Source organism: Scyliorhinus canicula, chromosome 17, assembly GCF_902713615.1.
Source record: "Scyliorhinus canicula chromosome 17, sScyCan1.1, whole genome shotgun sequence".
NCBI classification, from domain to species: domain Eukaryota; kingdom Metazoa; phylum Chordata; class Chondrichthyes; order Carcharhiniformes; family Scyliorhinidae; genus Scyliorhinus; species Scyliorhinus canicula.
This window is the reverse complement of record NC_052162.1, coordinates 46,659,660-46,670,167: the sequence shown is the minus strand read 5'-3', so window position 1 is coordinate 46,670,167 and position 10,508 is coordinate 46,659,660.

Here is a 10,508-nt window from a genome sequence, read left to right as displayed (position 1 = left end):
TTAAACTGCAGACTTTGGTCAAACTGAAAGCACCCCTGGCATAATGTACTGGTCCAGGTCTCCCCTTGATGCTCTGTGGCATAGCCCGTGATGTCATTTTGATGGACTTGGCAAGCAGCCAATCTCCTGTTCTCGATTACAATTGGTGGAGCCATTCAGAACCTTCTGGAAGAAAGGCTGGCCCCTCTCTAACAGCACTGTGTGGTGTACATATACCCCCCCCCCCCTGCTGACCACCCAACTGTGCTCCCCATCCCCCCAACTGACCATCATTCCCCAACCCACACCCGGACACCGCACCCCTTCCCCGCCAGACCAATCCTATCACCCCCATCCCTACCCAATTCTGCGCACTTACCTTATTAATTTACCTTCTCATTGGCTTCTCAATGACCGAGACCTTCAAACTTACCTGCTTTATGGCAACTAGTGCTGTAAAAAAGTGGGCACGTCCTCCTTCCCTGCGATGATGCTGTCCTGGAGAGATTGCCATAGAAACCTATTGAGCTACACAGATCATGCCCGGCCTGATTCAGAAAGTCAGGCAAACTATGAGTGTCTGGTTTTCCAGGTAAGTACTTACCATAGTGGTAATCCAATTCATTGCGATTCCACTGGAAGCTGTGTCTTTTCAAAAACCACTGAATGTGAATCTGCACATTGATCTAACCTTCCCTAATGCCGCGACAGCATCAGCAGCCTATTTAGGCCCGAGCTGTGCGTTCAATGCTGTGGGGACAGCCATTTCATTTTTGCACAGTTCACTCAGTTTTATTTCTCTCTGTCGTTAATTAGAGGTTGATTTTTCTCAATCCCATTCAGCATTTATTTCATTTAAATTGCTTGTGCTTTACTCCCAAACACCTGCTGCCATGATGTTATGTTTTGTGGATCACAAAAAGTTCAAATGATCAGTTTTAAACACAAGCTGACATTGAATGTATTACTCAGATCACCCCATTTCTGCAGAATGATAAACTGTTCCTTTGGTACACTGACTAATGAGTGATGTATCTTGATTATACTTACATATGGCAGTATTGCTCTTGGGTTAAGCTTCAGCACGTGTAAATTTGATTTCAAAGCTCTATTGGGAAGCTTCAGACTCAGGGGGCTGAATTTAAATGGGGAAAAGAACAGATTTGTTTGGGTCAGCAGTGAGTTGAAGTTTCAGAAACCTGCTGTTTCCCGACTCAAACCCACCTTCGACCCGTCTACATCAACTGAATGGATGGCACATGTAACTCGAAGAGCAAGTTAGAACTTTAATTAGGACATGAAGCTACAAACTGCCACGTCATTCAGCTTTTGAACTTTTACTGTTCTCACCTAAGGTTCCCGAGCATTGGAAAGGCGAAGGCTTGGTGGAACCAGGTAACTGCTGAGGAGCACCCTCATTCAGGGCCTCCTCCCATTGACCTTCACTCAGAGACCTTTAACCTCACTCCCCCCCCCCCCCCCCCCCCCTCCCAACCAGACCCCGAATCTGCAACATCACCAGGTCCTGATCTCCCCTCGTTCCTCCGGCAAACACAAACCTAGAAAAGCCTCCAATCAACCCTACCATAAAGCCTCCCATGTCTGTGTGGAAATGGCGGCCCCTCCATTCAATCTCCCTGCCCACCCCGATTGCTCCTCGCCTTTCTGGCTGAGATTCTGAGATTCCTATCCCAATCCACCCCACTATTCCCAATGGAGACTTTTCTCCTGCTGACTGTCAGGGATAGCATCCTCCTGCCCCAGACTGAAAACCGTTCTACCAAACATGCTTTGCCTCCAAGTGGATAAGCAATCACTAATGACAGAGACATGTTGTGGAGCATTGGAGGAATCCTGAATTGTGGGTCAAATTTATTAAAGCTTTAAGCAATGGTGTGTACAGCAGCATACAATCAGTAGCTCAATATTTGCTTGTAATTTCTATCTTGCTGATGCAGCTTAACTAATGGCGTAATCAATATGCAATACTAATGGAATATCTATAAATATATATATTATTTAATTACAACTTTAAGTCCTTCTGGTGAAGAAATTCTTAAACAAGGAGGATAATTGAAATAATAAAAATGAGAGGTCAAACGTTTGAGTAGCATTCACTGAATAGAAATATGCAGGATTACTTGGGATCAGGCTACCCATTTCATTAGGAGTGATAATAACTCAATTTAGTTCACAACTATTGCCTACTTTGACTGGCATGATTTTGAAAAATCAATGTATTCCATTATATCTAATGCAGTGTTGTAATTTACATCTGTCACTCCTCCTGGGAATAAATGTCGCTCTGAATATTTTCTCAATACTGATGCTTGTAACTCCCCATGGCAACAATCTGCCTGTATGTATGTCCCCTGACTCTTGATGTGCCATAGTAACAATTCATACAAGGCTCTGTTTGGTTGTATAGCAATACATCATGACAACAATCATTGTCACTTAGGATTCTTGTCAGCTACTAAGGCGCTAAAGCATCAGCTTCCCTGCCTTCCCTTAGCCCACTAAGCTAAACCTCCTCCTGAAGAAGTCCTCCTGCTCTTTCCCTCACTGAACCTTTCCCTCCTATCTCCCCTCATGTCCACTCCAACCTCATCTTGACCATGCAAGCCAGCTCCTGCGCCCTCAACCCCATTCCCACTAAACTGCTGACCACCAAACATTCTCTCTCTTCAGGACTGCCCATCTCTTCAAATCTGTCATCATCAGCCTTCTTCTAAAAAAAATCAATTCCTGAACCCTCCTTGCCAACTGCTGCCCCATCACCAACCTCCCTATGCTCACAAAATCATTGAATGTGTTGTCACCTCCTAAATCTGTGCCCATCTCTCCCAGACCTCCGTGCCTGACTCATTTTAGTCAGGTTTATGTCCAACTTCCATAATACAGAAATGTCTCTTAATAAAGTGACAGATTATATCTATTGTGACTGACCACGGTAAAGTGTCTCTCCTCGTCCTGTCTACAGTCTTTGCCATGGTTCTCCTCCAGTGCTTTTCCTTTGTCATTGGGATTGGGTGGGACTGCATTCGCCTATTTCCATTCTTATCTTTGGCTTTGGAAGCAGACCAAGGCAGCCAGCAGCACGGTTCAATTCCCGTACCAGCCTCCCCGAACAGGCGCTGGGATGTGTTGACTAGAGGCTTTTCACAGTAACTTCATTTGAAGCCTACTTGTGACAATAAGCGATTTTCATGTTTCATTTCATTATCTATCCAGTTGCAGTCAGATCTGCAATGGCTTCTCTTCCTGCTCCCATAACATTTCCTGAAGTCCCCCTTGTCCTCAATGCTATTTCTCAACTACATGCTGTCCTTCAGTGCCATCATCCGAAAATGCAATATCAGATTCTACAAACACCCAGTGCTGCCTCACCTCTACATTTCTCAACTCCACTGCTGTCTCTAAGTTGACTGTTGGATTTCCATTACTGGATGAGCAGAAATTTTCATATTTGGAAGAATATCAGTCCCTGTCACAAACTCCGTTCCCTAGCCACCGAAACCCTCTCTCCCGAGCAATAGCCTATGGTTCAACCATACTGTATGCAACCTTGCTGTTGTATTTGAACCCTGCATCTGGTATCTGGATTATTCTTTGTGTCACAGTAGAATGTCTCATTTGTTCCATGAAAGAATTGACTTTCTCCAGGATTTCTTTTAAGGCGGTAAACATTTAATTTTCTCTTTCTCTGAGGACCATTTACAACCTATCCATATGCCACACCTTATCAGAACATAGTAATTTAAGTGCTGGAATCAATCTAGGGATCCCCATTAATTCCATCTTTTTCTGTTTTTCTTCCTCCACTTATTCATCCATTCATACATGCACACACTTACTCACACATTCAATCGCTAAAATTATGCTGCCACTGCCTTTAGCAGTTCCCCTGACTGGTAAATAAATTAATCCTGCATATCTTGCTGACCTTGACCATGTTCCACATGTCAGAATCTACACATAATGCAGCGTGGCAAAATCTGTTGTGCTGCTACTTCCTGAGTCCAGTCAAAATAACAACATTGTAGAAAGAAGGATTGCACTTCTAACATTAGAGGTGCACATAATTCATCGAAAGAGGAGAAATTGTGAATACCAACATAAGCTGTTCATCTGAAAAATGGGAGGTCCATTAAATGGTACAGGGTGTAGAGATGGGTAAGACTGCGTTAAAATTCCTATGTCAATAGGGATGGTTGGGGATTTTAGATCTCTGTCCTATTCCTGGACATTTAGGTTAATTGAATAGAAATAAGGCACAAGAATTAGATGAATGATCACCCCTCTTACAAAAGGGGTCAATTTCACTAAAGTGATTGACAGGCTTTGCATTTTTCTGCCCCTCCCTCGCATGTGCCAGCTATGTCGATACGCGTTGAGTGTTTTCCTGTTTATTCAAATGATCTGCCCTCAGCAAAGTCGGGCTTCCATTGAGACTTGTGTATGATGCCTACTTGACCACAATTAAGGCAATAGAGGATTCAAGCCCTGCCCTGTTATTATCTGGTAACATTTGAGGGCAATTTGGCCAGGACCCACCTGCCTCCCACATCCACATTGTAGAAAAGCCTTGGATCAAGTTGTGTGGCAGTTTGGACAGGAGAGATGACTTTTTTTTTCCAAAAACTGGATTCAATAATAAACACAAATAGGAAAGTTTTCCACAGAGCTGTCAGAGACTGAACGATTAATCTCCCAGGGGCTTTTCAGAAGGTCTGCCACCTGATATTTATGGTAACGTGTGCACCCTATTGATGTGCTGGAGAAGGCACCTGACAGGCACTGTCTAACTCATTCTTTAATCAGAACCTAGAGTTGACAGTAAGATTAGATAAGGAATGAAAATATGACACACCAAGGGAAAAGGCTGGCTGTCTGTCAGCCTTCAACTGGGTGACCTAAAAGCACTCTGTGCTCAGCTCTTTAAGTACAAACTGATTATGCTCATTTATCAGATGTGAAGTACCACACGCCACTGCACAGTTTGCATTAATGCACAGTGTAGACCAGCAAGATAGATGCTGAATTCCTTCTGAGCTATAACATTTTGTGAGTCTATAGCACGATTATGGTGTCAGAATTGTTTTTTTTATTGTTCCTGCGGAACTGCAATACCTTGGATTTATCATGCCAGGACATATCACATGACAATCAGTGGCTGGATTTTCGCCATGATAGAGAACCTCTGTCACGGTGAAAATCCTGGAAATGGACAGATTTTCTGAGTCCCACCTGCCATAATATACACCAGTGTATCATGGTGCAGACACACACTGATGGACATACACTAGGACCAATCAACATGCACAAACACTGCTGCCAATCACCAGTTAGAACACACGCACTATAAAGGCAGAGGGCATCACTTTTCCCGCTCATTCTGGATGCTGCCTCTCAGAAGCACAAGAGCTCATCAAGTACAGTCCAAACTCACACCACGTGCTGAGAGATTCAACTGGTTCGGACAGGCACAGGTCTCCAATTAAACTAGCATCGTGTAAACCCACAGTTATAGTATGTCTAGTATTTTATAAGGGTTAATAAAATAGTGTTGAACCTTCTTCAGTGTTGGTGGCATATGTCTGCTTCACAAGTCCACAGTGCCCAACACTTCACCACCCCTGAACCTGGCATTTCCATCTTTGCGTAGGCGGGCCGGGGTTCGTGCCTGCATGATTCATGGAGGCAGCTGGCCATTTAAATCACCAACTGCCTCCACTGACTTCTGATTTTCCAACCTTAACTGCATTTATCCAGGAGTGCGCAGAGCGGACCAGGTAAGAGCACGTCTGAACCTGGCGGATTCTTTGGCTAGCCAGGGTAGCCTTTTTGGAGAGGGAAGATACCCCTTAAGTATGGGCCTTAAATAACGCGGGCTGACCGCACATATCGCTCTTTCGGACATAATCAGAGGGATGGTTCAACAGGAAGCAGCAGCATGAGGGCACTATGTCCCATTGGCATATCTCCTCAATGCAGAATTATGAGGCATCACCTTGCTAATGCAAGCTAATCGCCAGTCATGCATCATAAAGCAAAAGGTATTAACATCCGGATCATGCAGTGAAGTTTTGAGGTTCTTTTGCATTGTCTTCACGTCGACTATGATTGGCTGAGATGCAACCACTTGGGACCCTGCAATCAGCGGAATCTTGACTGGTCTCTGTCTTAGGTGGCCTTTACATTAGGATGATACCTTTAACACTCAATTTGGTTGCACCAGTCAAGGAAAAAATATTTCATGCATGGACCCTGCAAAATTGGCTTTGAGGCATAGCCCTTGAGAAGGTACAGCATTCAAGGCCATCACTGAGATTCCTGTTATGTAACAATTTCCTATTTGAATAGAATGCTATGCCTTTACCCAAGGCCTATTGAAACCCTTACGAAGGAGGTGTGCAGGTCTAAATAAAAATCACGTGAGCTCAGGAAACAGCTTCAGCTAAATGCAAACACACCTCTTATATCATCCACTCTAACCCTTTTTGTGGTCAAGTTCCGTTGTATTCATACATGTCTTGTTCAGCATCATTCTCACTGAAAATGACAATCACCAATGGAGGGTATTTAGCATTAAATACTGATACTACAATCTTCCTCCAGACTTGTATGGAAGCCTACGGGTTTTGATTGCTAAATGTACAGTGCCCAACAATAGTTTCTCACACCTGTAAATTCATTCACGATAACACGGTGGTTAGCTCAGTTTCTTCACAGCTCCAGGGTCCCAGGTTCGATTCCCGGCTGGGTCACTGTGTGTGGAGTCTGCACGTTCTCACCATGTGTGCGTGGATTTCCTCTGGGTGCTCTGGTTTCCTCCCACAGTCCAAAGATATGCAGGTTAGGTGGATTGGCCATGCTAAATTTCCCTTAGTGCCCAAAAAGGTTGGGTGGGATTACGGGGATAGGGTGGAGACGTGGGCTTAAGTGGGGTGCTCGTTCAAAGAGCTGGTGCAGACCTGATGGGCCGAATGGCCTCCTTCTGCATTGTAAATTCTATGATTCTCAGTGAACTTGAAACAGGCAAATCTGACCATGACTACTCATGCCATCCACAAACAACTGACACCAGTAGTAAATGAAATAACCTTGATGAACACCTCTCCCAATGCCAAAACATAGTTATGTGCACTAAATGGCCAGGCAGCATAGTCACAAATGAGGTGATTTGCCTGATGTTGAGATATGGCATTATAGACAACTCACTCTTCTGAAAATGTGGGCAAGTGAAGCAATTGAAGTTCCTGATGGGTCTCAGTTTGGGGCCAATATTCTGAACACTGGGCTAAATCACTGGCTTTTAAAGCAGGCCAGCAGCACGGTTTGATTCCCGTACCAGCCTCCCCGGACAGGCGCCGGAATGTGGCGACTAGGGGCTTTTCACAGTAACTTCATTGAAGCCTACTCGTGACAATAAGCGATTTTCATTTCATTTCAACCTTTGAATTGTGAAGAAAATAATATAAAACTGGAATCCAGGAGACTTGGAAAAGGATAGATTCAACATATATTTACAAAAGCAACAACTTGCAAATCATCCTGATGACTGCAAGATGAAAAACTTTGATATGTATTTCCTTTTTAGCAATTGCTGCCTACCTTAGCTTCACGCTTGAACTTTCCACTCACCTTCCAACATAGTTCCTTATTCCTTACTCTATTATGACACTCTGGGCCAAAGAGCGGTCAATTCCAGCCCCAGTGCATCGGGATCACAACAAACATGAATTAACCAACAATTCTTATAAGAATACCCAAAGTCTTTGGCTCTTGGCTGCCTAATTATCACAGTCACCAGGTTTGTAAATGTAAGCACGATTACTGTTTATTTATAACAAGGATTATAATGAAATGTGCAGTAAATACAACTGGTTAATGGCAAGCTAATACCTCATATCCATTTTAACTTGCCCCCATCCTCTTACACACAAATACAGAATGATGGAAAGAGGTCAAACTCATAAGGATGAAAGTTTTCTGGAGAGAGTTATATTAGGCGCTTTCCTCTGCGCTGCCTGAATCAAAACTGAAACCAAACTCAATCCTTGTGACCCTGAAAACAACCCAGTTGAATAAGATCCAATCATTGCATGTTACCAGGTGGAGCCCAGCCTTTTAGGCCAATCAATCAAACTGAGTCCCAATCAATCTCTCTGCCACTAATGCCGGCCAGTTTGCAGCTCTAGTTTAAAGCAGCACAGCCTTCTGAATTCTTCCTGCTTGAATTAAAAAGATGGGCTGCTTGCCTTAAAGTGAAATGTCCATTAATCATCCATGGAACAAAAATGTAATGGTAAAAATAAAAGAAAGAGGAAATAAGGGAATGAACAGGGCGTAAACAGGAAGGACCCTTACAACTCTCTTGCACAACTGTGGCAAAATATTGCACACCCCATCACATTGTTGGTAGCTAACATAATTTTGGAACCTTGGCTGTGGCTCCAATATCTAAAGCAAGGGAGAAGAAAGGAAACACTGAAATATACAGGAAAACAGAGGTAGACTTGTCTATTGGGCAGGAACATGTGTAAGCATCATACAAATTATAAGATGTAAAATGAAAGAGTTATTTACAGAGAGAAAGGCATGGACAAAGAGACACACAGAAAGGAATGAGAGACAAACCAAGGAATATATAGAAGTGAAATATGTGTAAGGCAGAGAGAGAGACAGAGATGAAAAGATGGAAAGAGAGAATGGAAGATTTTCGGTCTGAATTTTTGTTCCCAGGTTGGGAGCACAGAGATGGGACATTTCCAGGCTCGGAAATTCTGTCCAGGGTGAAGGTGCCCAGGCAATTGGAATTTTCATTCCAGGGTGGGCGGGTCCTCTGGGACTCAGCTGGGCAACCCCAGAATGAGTACAGAGGCTGCTAGTTGTGGAGGCAAGCTGGGGGTATGGCCTGCTTGGGCCTTGGCACGTTCTGAAAGATTGTATAAAAAGCATTAAAACAAAAAAAAAGGCCCCAAGCCCTCATTCCTCACATACCATCACCCCCCCCCCCCCTCACACACACACACACACACATTCTCCATGAGCCATCAATGTCTGGCCATTCCACCTCATGCCCTCTACCAATCACACATGGCCCCTCATAACCTTGAATATCAACCTATGCCCCTCTATAAACCCCCAGGTCACCTCATACTCTTCATGCCAACCTATTTCCTCCACCCACCCCATGGCACTTCATACCCTCTGTGCCAACCTTTGGCCCTTTATAGCCCCGATGAAAACTTAGTGCCAACTCATCCAAATCATCCCATGCCCATCCTTACTCTTTGCATGCCGACTCACCCAATATCCACGCTGGGTACACCTCAGAAACCATCCTGAGATTAAATAAAATAAAATTCCAAGTGTCTACTTAAAAAAACACTCTCATTCATAAAACCTCTTTCACTACATTTACATTCCTTCAACTACATAATCCTTTAACAGAATTAACATTTCATTCAGGTGCTTAATACCTCATAAAAACAAGCATTTGAATGCATGGTCTCTGTTCAACTAGTACATAACTACTTGGAGCTGTCAATCAATCTGTGAAATGGAAGGCCCCACTGTGACACCTGAAGGCTGTGGAATCAGTCATGATCTACAAATCCAGTGATTAGAATCCTCTGGTTTATGTCACCAGACGGAGAGAAGAAGCAAGCAATTATTTTATCATCATTCCAGAATTGCTTTCCAAAGATTTAAATGGCAGGAGTTTTAAATGCCTTTACAGCTTCACAGTTGCTTTTGAAAGTTCTTCTTGACCGTTGCTTTAGGCATTTTTGTCAGTTCCTCATGATAGTTTCTTTTGAAACTTTTGATACTTCCTGTTGACAGCTCTATTGATAGCTGTAATGAATTTATGTACTTTTTGTGCACAGTCATGCCCACTTTAACAATCCCAAAGGGCACCTTACCTCTCCCAAAGGCTGAGTGGATCAGGCCTGTATTCCCTGGAGTTCAGAAGAATGAGAAATTATCTAATTGAAACATATAACATTCTTAAGGGGCTTGACAGGGGCTGCAAAGATATTGACATTTTCTGGAAAACTAGAACATGAGATCCCAGTCTCAGATGAAGGGAACAACCACATAAAGCTGAGATGGGAGGAAATGTCTTTACTCCAATGGAATCCTGAACTAGGACTCCTCAATCCCTTTGTTCTTCTGATTTCCGAAGCCTTTTCCTATTTAGAAATAGTCTATGACTCTATTTATCCTACCAAAGTGCATAACCTCACCTTTTCCAGATGTACTGCATCTGCCACTTCTTTGTCCATTAGCCTAGCCTGTTCAGGTCCTTCTGCAGCCTCCCTGCTTCCACAACACTACATATCTTTGTATCGTCTGCAAACATAGCAACAATTTCCTCAGTTCCTTCTTCAAGATCATCACTGTACATCGTGAATAGCTATGGTCCCAGCACAGACCCCTGCAGAACATCACGAGTCATCATCGGCTGCCATCCTGAAAAGGATCCGTTCATCCCCACTCTCTGCCTTCTGCTAGTCAGC